General features: G+C 44.6%; 1 protein-coding gene across 1 annotated transcript in view; it reads right to left on the bottom strand.

The window, feature by feature from the left end:
• zmat4a (zinc finger, matrin-type 4a) overlaps nucleotides 1–17,730 on the bottom strand; it is a 194,130-nt gene that overhangs the window by 26,768 nt on the left and 149,632 nt on the right. The gene's annotated exons all lie outside the window — the stretch shown is intronic.

Below are 17,730 nucleotides of genomic sequence, written 5' to 3'. Positions count from 1 at the left end.
GCGACATGTTTGTTTACTGTCCTGGCTTCACGGCCACACACCATTTACGTCACAGCCAGGCATGAGTTAGGGAGCGCTGGATTTGTGAAGAACTCCCCTCTTCCTAAACCACTAATACCACAGTACTGGCAAAACGGGAGGAGCCGAGTGAAAAACAAGCGCCCCTCATCCCAATCCACCCACACCGCAGTATCTCTTTCTTTTTTTTACCCAAAAAATATATTGTATATTATCGGGGCTATTAATACTGTTATCGGGTTTATCGGGATGACGTCATAATTCCTAATATCGGACCGATAATTATCGTGCACCACTAATAATTATATATTTATGTAGCTTTTTATCAATACACTCATTGTTTTGTTTAATAAAAAGAGTTTAGGGGAAGCTAGGACCCTTTTTTGTATGAGTAGCTATATTAAAGTTAGCTTTGTAACTTTGTAACACTCGCGTTTCTATTGGCTGGCGCTCTAACACATTGTACGTGATAAGGGGTTAAGGGGCGGGACATCTCTAAGCAGTCGACCAATCACAACAGAGCCGGCCAGCTAACCGATCAGAGCAGACTGGGCTCTTTCAATTTGTATTTGCAACATCAACAAGGATACATATTAAGAAACAAAGAAACAGACATTCAACATAACATTACAATCACTCGAGACGATACGTTCGAGACTCTTTAACGTACATTTGATCTGTGATTAAGCTCTGGATTTAATTAGTACGAATGCTATGTAACGTCGTCACCATGGTAACCTTTGATCTCAGGGCTTACAAGCACAGGTGTTTGATAACGTCGTCACCATGGTAACCTTTGATCTCTGGGCTCACACACTGGTGTTTGATAACGTCGTCACCATGGTAACCTTTGATCTCTAGGCTTACACACACAGGTTTTTGATAACGTCGTCACCATGGTAACCTTTGATCTCTGGGCTTACACACACAGGTGTTTGATAACATCGTCACCTCAAGCACAAACACACAGGGTGTTTCTCAATGTCGAGGAAGGCTCCTCCAGAGCCACTATTTCAAGGATGCTACGTCATCGAGTCCCGCCGAAGGACTGTTCCGATGTCCAGGATCCTTGGAATTCTACCGAGGCCGGCGTCCTTCGTTGCGGGAAATTTGGAGGCTGCACATGTGTATCCTCTGCGGTCTTAAAATCCCCACAATGCTTTGCGCACGGACCAATTTCCCAAATCTTTGGCGGAAATCGTGCTCCATTTAAGGCGGGGCCTCGCATATGACGCACACCTGCACACCTGTTAGCCTGTTCCACAACTCTTCATTTTCCGAGGCTAGGAAGGATTCTTGCCTCACTTCTGAAGGACCTGACTCGGAAGACGTGTCCTACCAAGGAACCGTCCTCGACATTGAGAAACACCCACAGACTGGACTTTAACAGACTGTCTCAGCCTATTATTTTCTGTCTGATGGAGACTTCATACTGACTTCAACATGTTCCACATATTTTATACATTATTGGTGACTTTTGATTTTAGTCCAAAAGTTTGCAGTCAAAATATTCTGCTGCTTTTCAAAGCCTTTTTACTTTCTTTTCTCGTCTTAATACACATTCATTCACGACTACTTACATTTAACATCTAACTCCTTCTGCCTACTTTCAGCTGCAGAAACCATTCAACTAATACATGATTCAGCTATTTCAGGACATCAAGGCTATACATGTTGCTGTTTATACCTTTTTAAATATTTTCTTTGAAATATTAAGCTTCTTCACTGTTTTTCCTCCTCTTCCAGTTTAACATTTCACTTTCAAGTTTTCAACAAAGTCATTGCAATGCATTTGAGCTGTAACAATTTGATTCAAATCATTTCACTGTTCTGCATTTCTCCGCTAAGTTCAGCAACACACTAACTTGGTGTCTGTGGCTAAAAGCAGCTTCCATTCAGCGAATAACATATTCCGCTTTTTCTGCATTTTCAGCTAAATTCAGCCACAAATGTTCACAGTTTACAACATTCACACGCATTTTCAGCAGGAAATGCATTTTCTAGTTGTACCCTGTATCTCTGATTTGATTGAAAACAATATTAATACGTTATTGATATGTTATAATAGAAGATCTCATTAAAGCAAGTATTCCTTCACTTTTGCCCCATTTAATGCCATAAAGTCTTAAATCAGTAATGAAAACAACTCGTGCCGTATGTTGCTGGATCTGTCAGATTGATTTGGAGTCAACAGAATATAATAACGTGTTATGAATCGGCAGCAGGTATTAACAGCCTGTGTACTCGCTGTCATGTTGTAATCATATCATTGCAGTTTGAATAATGGCCGCCCTGATTGCCTCGCTCTGCCAATCGAGTTAAATCCACCACGAAGACGGCTCCCAGCGAGAGGCAGGAGGAAACAAATGTCACCCTGCACCCATTGAATTACATCTCAATATCCTCCTCCATCAAATACACCCTGAACCACGGTTTCTATAAATATATAGTACTTTATCAGAGGTGGGAGAAGTACTCAGATCCTGTACTTGAGTAAAAGTACTCAGATCTTGTACTTGAGTAAAAGTACTCAGATCTTGTACTTGAGTAAAAGTAGAAGTACTCAGATCTTGTACTTGAGTAAAAGTACTCAGATCTTGTACTTGAGTAAAAGTAGAAGTACTCAGATCTTGTACTTGAGTAAAAGTAGAAGTACTCAGATCTTGTACTTGAGTAAAAGTAGAAGTACTCAGATCTTGTACTTGAGTAAAAGTAGAAGTACCAGAGTGTAGGAATACTCTGTTACAGTAAAAGTCCTGCATTCAAAATGTTAGTCAAGTAAAAGTATTAAAGTAATTGCACAATTACGGAATACTTTTTATAGTATCCTGATTACGTTATCCCGTTACATGTGATCTATTACTCCCGGCAGTGTCCTGTAGGAACTGTAGAGATATTGACGTCATTAAAGGTCTGCCATTATACTATTTTTAGGCATATATTATAGGTCTCAAATATATACAAATAGATAAAAAGCATGTCTATGAAGTGAACAGATCATTCTAGCCTCAGACCCTCTATTTCAGCCTGTTACTAAAGAGCTGAGAGCTTAGCTCTGAGTGTTAGCATGCTAATGGAACACAGACCATATCACTTCCAGAACACGTCGAGGCCGCTCTCTGCAGCTGCCCTTTGACAGCTTGCTTCTCAAATTATTTCTGAAGGGGCGATGGATCTCAGCGAGGCTCCTTGCAGCTGCAGAGCTCCCCCTCATCGCCTCCTGCTCTCGACGAATCGTTTGATTTGTTTAACTCGACCCTCATCGTAGTTTGCGAGAGCAAGCAGAGGAAGAAAAATGACTCAAATATCTGAGTAAAGTTGGACACGTTTAAAAGAGTTTGTGGAGGGGAGGAAAATGCTATCTGAAGTCTTATATCTTACATAGGTACGTTTTGGAAAGTAGAACAAAGCGAACTTGAGGATGTTTCACAATACATCCCGAGGACAAAAAGAGTCCAAACTTTATGACTTCTAGAAGTTCTTATTTACAAATCCTTGTAGTGCTAAAAAAAAAACAGCCCTTTATGTTGCATCAGTTTTGGAAAAGTACTGATGACCGATCATCTTTAAGAGGACATTTCCTGCCTATGTTCAGGTGTGTATCAGTATGTAGTGTCTCTACTTTAAAGAGTCCTCTCCTGCTGATGTTCAGGTGTATATCAGTATGTAGTGTCTCTACTTTAAAGAGTCCTCTCCTGCTGATGTTCAGGTGTATATCAGTATGTAGTGTCTCTACTTTAAAGAGTCCTCTCCTGCTGATGTTCAGGTGTATATCAGTATGTAGTGTCTCTACTTTAAAGAGTCCTCTCCTGCTGATGTTCAGGTGTATATCAGTATGTAGTGTCTCTACTTTAAAGAGTCCTCTCCTGCTGATGTTCAGGTGTGTATCAGTATGTAGTGTCTCTACTTTAAAGAGTCCTCTCCTGCTGATGTTCAGGTGTATATCAGTATGTAGTGTCTCTACTTTAAAGAGTCCTCTCCTGCTGATGTTCAGGTGTATATCAGTATGTAGTGTCTCTACTTTAAAGAGTTCTCTCCTGCTGATGTTCAGGTGTATATCAGTATGTAGTGTCTCTACTTTAAAGAGTCCTCTCCTGCTGATGTTCAGGTGTATATCAGTATGTAGTGTCTCTACTTTAAAGAGTGCTCTCCTGCTGATGTTCAGGTGTATATCAGTATGTAGTGTCTCTACTTTAAAGAGTCCTCTCCTGCTGATGTTCAGGTGTATATCAGTATGTTGTGTCTCTACTTTAAAGAGTCCTCTCCTGCTGATGTTCAGGTGTATATCAGTATGTAGTGTCCCTACTTTAAAGAGTCCTCTCCTGCTGATGTTCAGGTGTATATCATTATGTCGTGTCTCTACTTTAAAGAGTCCTCTCCTGCTGATGTTCAGGTGTATATCAGTATATCGTGTCTCTACTTTAAAGAGTCCTCTCCTGCTGATGTTCAGGTGTATATCAGTATATCGTGTCTCTACTTTAAAGAGTCCTCTCCTGCTGATGTTCAGGTGTATATCAGTATGTAGTGTCTCTACTTTAAAGAGTCCTCTCTTGCTGATGTTCAGGTGTATATCAGTATGTAGTGTCTCTACTTTAAAGAGTCCTCTCCTGCTGATGTTCAGGTGTATATCAGTATGTAGTGTCTCTACTTTAAAGAGTCCTCTCCTGCTGATGTTCAGGTGTATATCAGTATGTAGTGTCTCTACTTTAAAGAGTCCTCTCCTGCTGATGTTCAGGTGTATATCAGTATGTAGTGTCTCTACTTTAAAGAGTTCTCTCCTGCTGATGTTCAGGTGTATATCAGTATGTAGTGTCTCTACTTTAAAGAGTCCTCTCCTGCTGATGTTCAGGTGTATGTCAGTATGTAGTGTCTCTACTTTAAAGAGTCCTCTCCTGCTGATGTTCAGGTGTATATCAGTATGTCGTGTCTCTACTTTAAAGAGTCCTCTCCTGCTGATGTTCAGGTGTATATCAGTATGTAGTGTCTCTACTTTAAAGAGTCCTCTCCTGCTGATGTTCAGGTGTATATCAGTATGTAGTGTCTCTACTTTAAAGAGTCCTCTCCTGCTGATGTTCAGGTGTATATCAGTATGTAGTGTCTCTACTTTAAAGAGTTCTCTCCTGCTGATGTTCAGGTGTATATCAGTATGTAGTGTCTCTACTTAAAGAGTCCTCTCCTGCTGATGTTCAGGTGTATATCAGTATGTAGTGTCTCTACTTTAAAGAGTGCTCTCCTGCTGATGTTCAGGTGTATATCAGTATGTAGTGTCTCTACTTTAAAGAGTCCTCTCCTGCTGATGTTCAGGTGTATATCAGTATGTTGTGTCTCTACTTTAAAGAGTCCTCTCCTGCTGATGTTCAGGTGTATATCAGTATGTAGTGTCCCTACTTTAAAGAGTCCTCTCCTGCTGATGTTCAGGTGTATATCATTATGTCGTGTCTCTACTTTAAAGAGTCCTCTCCTGCTGATGTTCAGGTGTATATCAGTATATCGTGTCTCTACTTTAAAGAGTCCTCTCCTGCTGATGTTCAGGTGTATATCAGTATATCGTGTCTCTACTTTAAAGAGTCCTCTCCTGCTGATGTTCAGGTGTATATCAGTATGTAGTGTCTCTACTTTAAAGAGTCCTCTCTTGCTGATGTTCAGGTGTATATCAGTATGTAGTGTCTCTACTTTAAAGAGTCCTCTCCTGCTGATGTTCAGGTGTATATCAGTATGTAGTGTCTCTACTTTAAAGAGTCCTCTCCTGCTGATGTTCAGGTGTATATCAGTATGTAGTGTCTCTACTTTAAAGAGTCCTCTCCTGCTGATGTTCAGGTGTATATCAGTATGTAGTGTCTCTACTTTAAAGAGTTCTCTCCTGCTGATGTTCAGGTGTATATCAGTATGTAGTGTCTCTACTTTAAAGAGTCCTCTCCTGCTGATGTTCAGGTGTATATCAGTATGTAGTGTCTCTACTTTAAAGAGTGCTCTCCTGCTGATGTTCAGGTGTATATCAGTATGTAGTGTCTCTACTTTAAAGAGTCCTCTCCTGCTGATGTTCAGGTGTATATCAGTGTGTAGTGTCTCTACTTTAAAGAGTCCTCTCCTGCTGATGTTCAGGTGTATATCAGTATGTTGTGTCTCTACTTTAAAGAGTCCTCTCCTGCTGATGTTCAGGTGTATATCAGTATGTAGTGTCCCTACTTTAAAGAGTCCTCTCCTGCTGATGTTCAGGTGTATATCATTATGTCGTGTCTCTACTTTAAAGAGTCCTCTCCTGCTGATGTTCAGGTGTATATCAGTATATCGTGTCTCTACTTTAAAGAGTCTTCTCCTGCTGATGTTCAGGTGTATATCAGTATGTAGTGTCTCTACTTTAAAGAGTCCTCTCCTGCTGATGTTCAGGTGTATATCAGTATGTAGTGTCTCTACTTTAAAGAGTCCTCTCCTGCTGATGTTCAGGTGTATATCAGTATGTAGTGTCTCTACTTTAAAGAGTCCTCTCCTGCTGATGTTCAGGTGTATATCATTATATCGTGTCTCTACTTTAAAGAGTCCTCTCCTGCTGATGTTCAGGTGTATATCAGTATGTAGTGTCTCTACTTTAAAGAGTCCTCTCCTGCTGATGTTCAGGTGTATATCAGTATGTAGTGTCTCTACTTTAAAGAGTCCTCTCCTGCTGATGTTCAGGTGTATATCAGTATGTAGTGTCTCTACTTTAAAGAGTCCTCTCCTGCTGATGTTCAGGTGTATATCATTATATCGTGTCTCTACTTTAAAGAGTCCTCTCCTGCTGATGTTCAGGTGTATATCAGTATGTAGTGTCTCTACTTTAAAGAGTCCTCTCCTGCTGATGTTCAGGTGTATATCAGTATGTAGTGTCTCTACTTTAAAGAGTCCTCTCCTGCTGATGTTTGACGGTTGACTGTATCTACAGATTGCACCGTTAAAGATACACAACCAAACAGAACAAAATGTCTCTTCCACTTTTGAATGCAAACCGTTACGCGATAAAGGCGCAGATTGAAAGTGAATAAACCATTATTCATCTCATTGAAAGCTCGTAGAACATGGTAAAAGCCAGCGGGTGTGTATCGCCCCCCCCGTCTCCACATTGACTCCCCAATAAGTCACAGGTTCAGGTGCTGAGTTGAGTTATTTGGTTTGCTCCGTACTAAATCTCCCGTTGTCTCTCGGCTAATTGAGACCTATTGCCTGAGCGGTTGGGAGGGAACATGGTGGCAAGGCAAGATTATTTATACAGCACCTTTCAACACAAGGCAATTCAAAGTGCTTTACAAACATGAAAGACATGAAGAGCGTTGAGAAACATATTATAACACACTAATTTAAAAGCAAAGATAATACAACATGAATAACAGGTACATGAATGAAAGTTACAGAGCAGTGTGAGATGTGAATATATCAGTTAAAAGCAGCAGTTTGTTCCAGATGTTTGGAGCATAATAACTGAACTTCTCCAGGTTGAGTTCTGACTCTGAAAGCAGACCTGAAGACCTGAGAGATCTGGATGGTTCATCATTTAGCAGGAGGTCACTAATGTATTTTGGCTCCAGACCATTCGATGTTTTAAACCAGCAGCAGTATTTAGAAATCAGTTCTCTGACAGACAGGAAGCCGGTGCAAAGGCAGAATGAGTGATCTGGTGCTCTGTTTACGAGCTGGGAAAATGTGGTGCAGGTCGGGGGTTCACGCTAAATTACCCAGCAGCCATCTGGCCCTCTCAGATGGTGCACGTTTATCTCGTTCCCTCTCTTAATTGCAGCAGGCGCCCATCCTGAAACAGCATATGCTACATCTGAATGTGTAGGAAACAAACTGTTTGGTAAATCTCAACTCTTAAAGCTTTTTTCAAACCCTCGAAGGCAAGTTTCTTTATATAGCACCTTTCAACACAAGGTAATTCAAAATCCTTTACAAAAATCAAAGACATTAAGAAAATGGCATTTAAAAACAGTCAATTCAAAGTAAAGATAATAAAATAAACATTAAAAGAAAAAATACATGAATTGAAGTTACAGTGCAGTTTAAGATGTGAATATGCTGACTCTGAATCTGTAGGAAACAAACTGCTTGGTAGGTCTCAACTGTTCTGAAATCATCACTCAAGCGTTTTTCAAACCCTCGAAGCAATAAAAGGCTTGCTCACCAAATCACGGATAAGATTGGCCTCTGAAATTGGACGCAGTTATGAAATGGGCAGTCGGTAGAGATGTAATGTCTTGATGAGAGCAGAACAAATGGCCGGCCTGCTGCTGCTGCTCCAATCTACCGTTTCAATTGAACCATTTATTGTACACTTCGCCCTTTGTTTCCTCCTGAAGAGGGCTTTGATCAGCCGGCTTTTAAGGCTTTAATAGATCCATTTTAGGATCAGAAGCACCGCCATTAGCTACAGATTATAAACTGCAATCACAGGGGTTCTATAGAGCTGGAGAGAAGAAGAGGGGGGGTCGATCACATCGGGAAGAAATGCATCTGCAATTAACTGCAATGATGGAGTCTGGGAAAACACAATCTGTCTGTCGGAGTGTCGGACAGCCTGGACAATGTTCACTGTGTGGCAGCAAATCAATAAACTAAGGGACCAACATTAATGGGATGGTATTTTTTCTAAACTTCCATATTGGGTTTGACTAAAAAAAGATTAAGTGATACAGAGCCAAACTTACAGAGGAGAAAATGGTACTTGTTCACATGTACAGTACACACATACACTTATATACATAACACAATAGAGCCATAGCCAGATAGCTGATTGGTCAATGGTAATAATGGGCATCAAAGCTGTTAGATATCAATATTTCAATACAATGTTTGAAACATGTCCCCTAGGCCTTTTTCTGAATCCCAGCCAAATCCTAAACACATTTCTAGCCGAATCCCAAACGAATCCCAACCGATTCCCAGCAAAATCCTAACCGAACCCTATCTGAATCCCAACCGATTCCCAGTGCAATCCCAAACGAAATCCAAATCCCATTCAAATCGTAGCTGGTTCCCAACCAATTCTCAGCCGAATCACAGCCTTTTCCAAGCTAAATCCAACCCAAGTCCCATTCGAATCTCAGCCAAATTCTAACCAAATCCTGGCTGGATCCCAAACAATTCCCAGTCGAATCCCAAACGATTCCCAACTAAATTCCAGCCATTGTCAGCCCCCTCAACTGATGTGGTATTATAATGGTTTGCTTTGTGGTGCAAATCAACACAAACACAATGTTATGTGTGAACTCATCTGTGCTTTCCTGAGCAGCACGTAGTTAATAAAAGGAGTCAAATTAAACATTTGAGCTTAAAATCAACATTTACTATGAAGGTTTTCACACCGTAGCTGATAGTTTTCACACAACTCCCACTATTCTTCTCACCAACTGTAGTGAGAAAGAGCAATAAGTGATAGCCAGAACACACAGTGATTCCTCTGAAGATGAACCATGTTCTCTTAGCATAACATGAATCCATAAACCTTTCTTTTATCACTTCATAATAGTATTCCACATTAGGATGAAGACCTCAGTGTTCTCTGCTTCTGTAACTTTAACGTTTCTTGGGGCAAACGGACCATTTGACAAGGCAGGTGTCTGTGAAGATAGCTGGTGCAAATAGTGAGTTTCCAAGCAGACTTCACAGCAGATTAATTTCACAGCAAACGAGAAAAGTAAGAGAGGACTCTCTGTTCCAGCATTTCAAATGAAGGTTCTGGTCGAAAGAACCAGACACACCGTTACCTTAGTTACATCTACACATTATCTAAAACTTCCCAACTCAACTAAATATGTAACATAGTTCTCATCCTTTTTAGACATTTGTGACGCACACAGCAGGAGACCAGAGGACACTAAAGAGTGACGCACACAGCAGGAGACCAGAGGACACTAAAGAGTGACGCACACAGCAGGAGACCAGAGGACACTAAAGAGTGACGCACAGATCAGGAGACCAGAGGACACTAAAGAGTGACGCACACAGCTGGAGACCAGAGGACACTAAAGAGTGACGCACACAGCTGGAGACCAGAGGACACTAAAGAGTGACGCACACAGCAGGGAGACCAGGGGACACTAAAGAGTGACACACACAGCTGGGAGACTAGGGGACACTAAAGAGTGACGCACACAGCTGGGAGAGCAGGGGACACTAAAGAGTGACGCACACAGCTGGGAGAGCAGGGGACACTAAAGAGTGACGCACACAGCAGGAGACCAGAGGACACTAAAGAGTGACGCACACAGTTGGAGACCAGGGGACACTAAAGAGTGACGCACACAGCTGGAGACCAGAGGACACTAAAGAGTGACGCACACAGCTGGAGACCAGAGGACACTAAAGAGTGACGCACACAGCAGGGAGACCAGGGGACACTAAAGAGTGACACACACAGCTGGGAGACTAGGGGACACTAAAGAGTGACGCACACAGCAGGAGACCAGAGGACACTAAAGAGTGACGCACACAGTTGGAGACCAGGGGACACTAAACAGTGACGCACACAGCTGGAGACCAGAGGACACTAAAGAGTGACGCACACAGCAGGGAGACCAGGGGACACTAAAGAGTGACACACACAGCTGGGAGACTAGGGGACACTAAAGAGTGACGCACACAGCTGGAGACCAGAGGACACTAAAGAGTGACGCACACAGCTGGAGACCAGAGGACACTAAAGAGTGACGCACACAGCAGGGAGACCAGGGGACACTAAAGAGTGACACACACAGCTGGGAGACTAGGGGACACTAAAGAGTGACGCACACAGCTGGAGACCAGGGGACACTAAAGAGTGACGCACACAGCTGGGAGACCAGGGGACACTAAAGAGTGACGCACACAGCAGGAGACCAGAGGACACTAAAGAGTGACGCACACAGTTGGAGACCAGGGGACACTAAAGAGTGACGCACACAGCTGGAGACCAGAGGACACTAAAGAGTGACGCACACAGCAGGGAGACCAGGGGACACTAAAGAGTGACACACACAGCTGGGAGACATGGGGACACTAAAGAGTGACGCACACAGCAGGGAGACCAGGGGACACTAAAGAGTGACGCACACAGTAGGGAGACCAGGGGACACTAAAGAGTGACACACACAGCAGGGAGACCAGGGGACACTAAAGAGTGACACACACAGCTGGGAGACCAGGGGACACTAAAGAGTGACGCACACAGCAGGGAGACCAGGGGACACTAAAGAGTGACACAAACAGCTGGGAGACCAGAGGACACTAAAGAGTGATGCACACAGCTGAGAGACCAGCGGACACTAAAGAGTGACGCACACAGCAGGAGACCAGAGGACACTAAAGAGTGACGCACACAGTTGGAGACCAGGGGACACTGAAGAGTGACGCACACAGCTGGAGACCAGAGGACACTAAAGAGTGACGCACACAGCTGGAGACCAGAGGACACTAAAGAGTGACGCACACAGCAGGGAGACCAGGGGACACTAAAGAGTGACACACACAGCTGGGAGACTAGGGGACACTAAAGAGTGACGCACACAGCAGGAGACCAGAGGACACTAAAGAGTGACACACACAGTTGGAGACCAGGGGACACTAAAGAGTGACGCACACAGCTGGAGACCAGAGGACACTAAATAGTGACGCACACAGCAGGGAGACCAGGGGACACTAAAGAGTGACACACACAGCTGGGAGACTAGGGGACACTAAAGAGTGACGCACACAGCTGGAGACCAGAGGACACTAAAGAGTGACGCACACAGCTGGAGACCAGAGGACACTAAAGAGTGACGCACACAGCAGGGAGACCAGGGGACACTAAAGAGTGACACACACAGCTGGGAGACTAGGGGACACTAAAGAATGACGCACACAGCAGGAGACCAGAGGACACTAAAGAGTGACGCACACAGTTGGAGACCAGGGGACACTAAAGAGTGACGCACACAGCTGGAGACCAGAGGACACTAAAGAGTGACGCACACAGCAGGGAGACCAGGGGACACTAAAGAGTGACACACACAGCTGGGAGACATGGGGACACTAAAGAGTGACGCACACAGCAGGGAGACCAGGGGACACTAAAGAGTGACGCACACAGTAGGGAGACCAGGGGACACTAAAGAGTGACACACACAGCAGGGAGACCAGGGGACACTAAAGAGTGACACACACAGCTGGGAGACCAGGGGACACTAAAGAGTGACGCACACAGCAGGGAGACCAGGGGACACTAAAGAGTGACACAAACAGCTGGGAGACCAGGGGACACTAAAGAGTGATGCACACAGCTGAGAGACCAGGGGACACTAAAGAGTGACGCAAACAGCTGGGAGACCAGAGGACACTAAAGAGTGATGCACACAGCTGGGAGACGAGGGGAAACTAAAGAGTGATGCACACAGCTGGGAGATGAGGGGAAACTAAAGAGTGATGCACACAGCTGGGAGACCAGGGGAAACTAAAGAGTGATGCACACAGCTGGAGACCAGGGGAAACTAAAGAGTGATGCACACAGCTGGGAGACCAGGGGAAACTAAAGAGTGATGCACACAGCTGGGAGACGAGGGGAAACTAAAGAGTGACGCACACAGCTGGGAGACGAGGGGAAACTAAAGAGTGATGCACACAGCTGGAGACCAGGGGACACTAAAGAGTGATGCACACAGCTGGGAGACCAGGGGAAACTAAAGAGTGATGCACACAGCTGGAGACCAGGGGAAACTAAAGAGTGACGCACACAGCTGAGAGACCAGGGCCAATTATCAATCGCGAGCACGCTTGCTTGGTAGCACATGTCTTCTGAGTCGCTTGCTTCAGAAGCTAGGCAAGAATCCTTCCTGGCATTCGGAAAACGAAGAGTGGAACAGGCTAGCTGCAAGTGTGCGTCATATGAGAGGCCCCACCTTACATTTTCCGCCACAGATTTGGGGAAATTGGTCCGTGCGCAAAGCATTGTGGGGATTTTAAGGACGCGAAGTCTACCCATGTGCAGCCTCGAAATTACCCCCAAACCAAGGACGCGGCCTCGGTGGAATTCCAAGTATGCTGGAGATTGGAACAGTCCTTCGGCGGCACTCGATGACGTAGCATCCTTGAAATATTGGCTTGGAAGCCAGTTTCCTCAAGGTTGAGAAACGGCCCAGGGGACACTAAAAAGTGACGCACACAGCTGGGAGACCAGGGGACACTAAAAAGTGACGCACACAGCTGGGAGACCAGGGGACAAAAAAGTGACGCACACAGCTGGGAGACCAGGGGACACTAAAGAGTGACGCACACAGCTGGGAGACCAGGGGACACTAAAGAGTGACGCACACAGCTGGGAGACCAGGGGACACTAAAGAGTGACGCACACAGCTGGAGACCAGGGGACACTAAAGAGTGATGCACACAGCTGGAGACCAGGGGACACTAAAGAGTGACGCACACAGCTGGAGACCAGAGGACACTAAAGAGTGACGCACACAGCTGGGAGACCAGGGGACACTAAAGAGTGACACACACAGCTGGGAGACCAGGGGACACTAAAGAGTGACGCACACAGCTGGAGACCAGGGGACACTAAAGAGTGATGCACACAGCTGGAGACCAAGGGACACTAAAGAGTGACGCACACAGCTGGAGACCAGGGGACACTAAAGAGTGATGCACACAGCTGGAGACCAGGGGACACTAAAGAGTGATGCACACAGCTGGAGACCAGGGGACACTAAAGAGTGACGCACACAGCTGAAAAGACTGAACATAGAAAATAGCTGCGAGACTGTTAGAGAAATCTCACTGGTCCCCGGCTTGAGCTTCAGTCTCAGGATCCATGTATCTGTGATCCTCTCCAGAATGGAAGCAGTCATCACATACAGAGCATCAACTAGTTCCTGAACAGTGTCCTTCACATGCTGATATCCAAGAGAGGGAGTTACACAGTCACAAGATGGAGGAATAGAAAGCAGTATTCAATGTTTACTTCAGATTAGCTCCACGTCAGAAATGAGCATGCTTGATGTCTCTCTCCATAGAGGCTGAATCATCATGTTAATCACATAGCTATCATATGCCTCAAACAGTCCTGATGCTCTTCTAGGTAATCACACATCCCGTTACGTACACAGCTGAGTTGGGATACCTTTGTTATCAAGTGACTCTCATGTTGGAGGAGGACATTCACTATTTCCCCAACAGAGACCGAGCAGTGGAGGAAGTGTTCCAGCCTGCTGCAATCCCATCCTCCTCTCCACAGGCTCCCTGCGCTGGTTTGTTGCCTCATGGGATGATTTGCCACTTCATTACTAATTGATAATCGCCGGAGAGAAAAAGCTCATTAGCCCAAGTGCTGAATAGTGCAGCTAACACGCTGACATTTCCAGCCTCTCCGTAATGATGCATGTGTTGATGTTGGCAGATCCGTCTCCCCCCAACACACGGAGATAGTGAGAAAGAGATGAAGCAGATGCTGGCGGAGGATTTGAGTCTGCTCATGACTTTACAATTAAATAACTGAAACGCTAAGTAATTTACCGTATTTAAACGACTTGGAGTTTTCTTTCCAGCAACAATCTGGCGAACACTTTGGGCTTTTGTTAAGGTTACAATCTCCATTCATCCGCCATCATATGACTCTGCAGTAGTCCCTGTATTTATACTGGAACATACGCTAAGTTTTCCCATTTCTACATAGTGAATTAAATCAACAGGGATTTGGACTATTGTAGTTTGTTATAGTTTAAATTACATTACATTACTTGTTAGACACTTTTATCCAAAGCGACTTACATACTCAATACTGAGGGCAATCCCCACAGGAGGGACACAACGACATGCTGACTGCAGTGGGGTTTGAAACTGTGCTCCCCTGATCCGAACACCAACGCACTAGACCACTGCGCCACAGCCTCCCTATCCAAATCCTGCAAATACAATGCTTCACCGAGCCACCAGACTCTATTCACGCTATCTATATAACAAGTGTCTAAATGAGACGACTCAATGTCATCACAGCCAACATTAGCCGCCTTTAGCTTAGTGGTGGTGACGTGAAGTCATGTGACCGTGCTGTAGTTCCTTTATAGCCCAACATTAGCCACCTTTAGCTTAGCGGTGGTGATGTGAAGTCATGTGACCGTGCTGTAGTGCCTTTACAGCCCAACATTAGCCTCCTTTAGCTTAGCAGTGGTGACGTGAAGTCATGTGACCGTGCTGTAGTTCCTTTATAGCCCAACATTAGCCACCTTTAGCTTAGCGGTGGTGATGTGAAGTCATGTGACCGTGCTGTAGTGCCTTTACAGCCCAACATTAGCCTCCTTTAGCTTAGCAGTGGTGACGTGAAGTCATGTGACCGTGCTGTAGTGCCTTTACAGCCCAACATTAGCCTCCTTTAGCTTAGCGGTGGTGACGTGAAGTCATGTGACCGTGCTGTAGTGCCTTTACAGCCCAACATTAGCCTCCTTTAGCTTAGCAGTGGTGACGTGAAGTCATGTGACCGTGCTGTAGTTCCTTTATAGCCCAACATTAGCCTCCTTTAGCTTAGCAGTGGTGACGTGAAGTCATGTGACCGTGCTGTAGTTCCTTTACAGCCCAACATTAGCCGCCTTTAGCTTAGCAGTGGTGACGTGAAGTCATGTGACCGTGCTGTAGTGCCTTTACAGCCCAACATTAGCCTCCTTTAGCTTAGCAGTGGTGACGTGAAGTCATGTGACCGTGCTGTAGTTCCTTTATAGCCCAACATTAGCCACCTTTAGCTTAGCGGTGGTGATGTGAAGTCATGTGACCGTGCTGTAGTGCCTTTACAGCCCAACATTAGCCTCCTTTAGCTTAGCAGTGGTGACGTGAAGTCATGTGACCGTGCTGTAGTGCCTTTACAGCCCAACATTAGCCTCCTTTAGCTTAGCAGTGGTGACGTGAAGTCATGTGATCGTGCTGTAGTTCCTTTATAGCCCAACATTAGCTTTTTACTCCATAGATCCTAAAGTGGTGTTAATATGTGGAGATTATCCTGCTGAACTAAACGTGTAATTATCATAAACGTTTGTTTCACACATGGATCAAAAATCACATGGAGAAATCCCATTGACTCTTTGTGGATGAAACCCTTGTGATGCTAACCTACAAAAAAGGGAGTAGAGTACCATGTTTCCCAGCATGCACCTGAAACAGACATCATGCTCTGCAAAGCCCAACATGACGGAGCTGAAGTGACGGCCGTTGTTCACTTCGCCCTCCACTTCGCCTACAGGCATCGAGAAGCAATCAGGCCTGGAGACAGCAGCCCCCGTCCAATCAGCTGTCAGGACTCCCATTTGGTGCGGTCACGCGTCTCAACACCTCTGGGTGCTCCTCTGCAGCCATGTTGTGTAATTGTTATTGACATATTGTGACTGTGAGAGGATAAGAGGAGCGTCTCTGCTTCCTCTCAAACTATCAGCTTGTGACACGCTGGGGGAGAATTATCTCCAAATGTCGTGCTGCTCTCTCTCACTGCGTTATATTTCACGTCACATTATGCAGTGTGTGACAAGTGATCACAGGAATTACCATTTCAACACCTTTTACTAAACTGTCTCCCTGTTCTCTGACAGAATAGCAAATATCAGAGTTTGCTTTGGAAGGAGAAGAAGAAGCCGTCAGTGACAGATTTTTCAACAAAATGTCAAACGCAACAATGATCTTCAATGGAAAATGTAAAAGGAGATTGAAGGTGGAATAAATAAACCATCTTGACTTTAACAAACACAGTGTATCCCATGTTAGCACGTTAGCAATGTTAGCTCAGCTTATATCCCTGATAACTTCAGATTCCATCACTGAAATCGTTTGTGTGGTTAAAAAGCAGCACGATCTAAAGAGCGGACGCTGGAAATGTGTCTTAAAACTGGATAAAAAGTCACTTTATGTCACGTGACAGGTCTCTTTCTCACTTTAATCACATATCATTTCAGTTTAGTTCTTATACATTTGTGAGTCTATTTCTTGTACATGTTGGACATTAATCTTGGAAATAGTCAGTGGCGTTTTCTCCCGGAGGCCAAGGGAAGCCAGGCTTCCCCTGTTTTTTCGGATTGTAGTTATAATTTAAATAAATAAATAAAAACACTTTGTTTTGTTTAGATAATTCTCCTTTGCTGTGTGTTGCTGCCGGCCGTCTCTCCCCCATTCTCATTGAGCATTTTACAAAGAGTGAAACAGCGCCCCTCTAGATGTTATGGTGAAACAGTAGATTGCACTCACTGTTGCGAGAGGAGGCCAGCCGAATCTGGCTTCCCTTGGTGAATTTTTTTTGAGGGATTGACCAATCAGATGAGGCTCACGTGATGCCCCTGCCAACCTGTGATTGGTCAGGGCCATGCCAAGGGAAGCCAGAGGCGGCTGGCTTCCCTTGCCTCACAATCCAATCAAATCGCATCAACTTAGTGTTGCAGTGACGCGTCCTAAGATCCGGAAGTAAGCTGCGCTCGGTTTCCCTCATGTTTCCCTCGACAGAAAGCAATGGGATTTCTCCATAGGATTTAGGAAAATAGTTCGAAATAAGGTCAGTGGAAAACGAACCTGTTAATTTGTGTGTCCGTCAAGGAAATCTCGGCCGGCAGCCATCATGGTCTGAAATGACCAATGGACATCGAGAAATCACTAAGGGCCTACCCACCAAGTAAACAAAACATAAACCACGTGTATCCCATCAGTTTACGTCTGTGAGGAGAGAGAGAGAGAGACAGAGAAAATGGCTAAAAAAACGTTACAGTT

Source organism: Gymnodraco acuticeps, unplaced genomic scaffold (genome assembly GCF_902827175.1).
Source record: "Gymnodraco acuticeps unplaced genomic scaffold, fGymAcu1.1, whole genome shotgun sequence".
Lineage (NCBI taxonomy): Eukaryota > Metazoa > Chordata > Actinopteri > Perciformes > Bathydraconidae > Gymnodraco > Gymnodraco acuticeps.
This window is presented reverse-complemented; position numbering and strand designations above follow the sequence as displayed.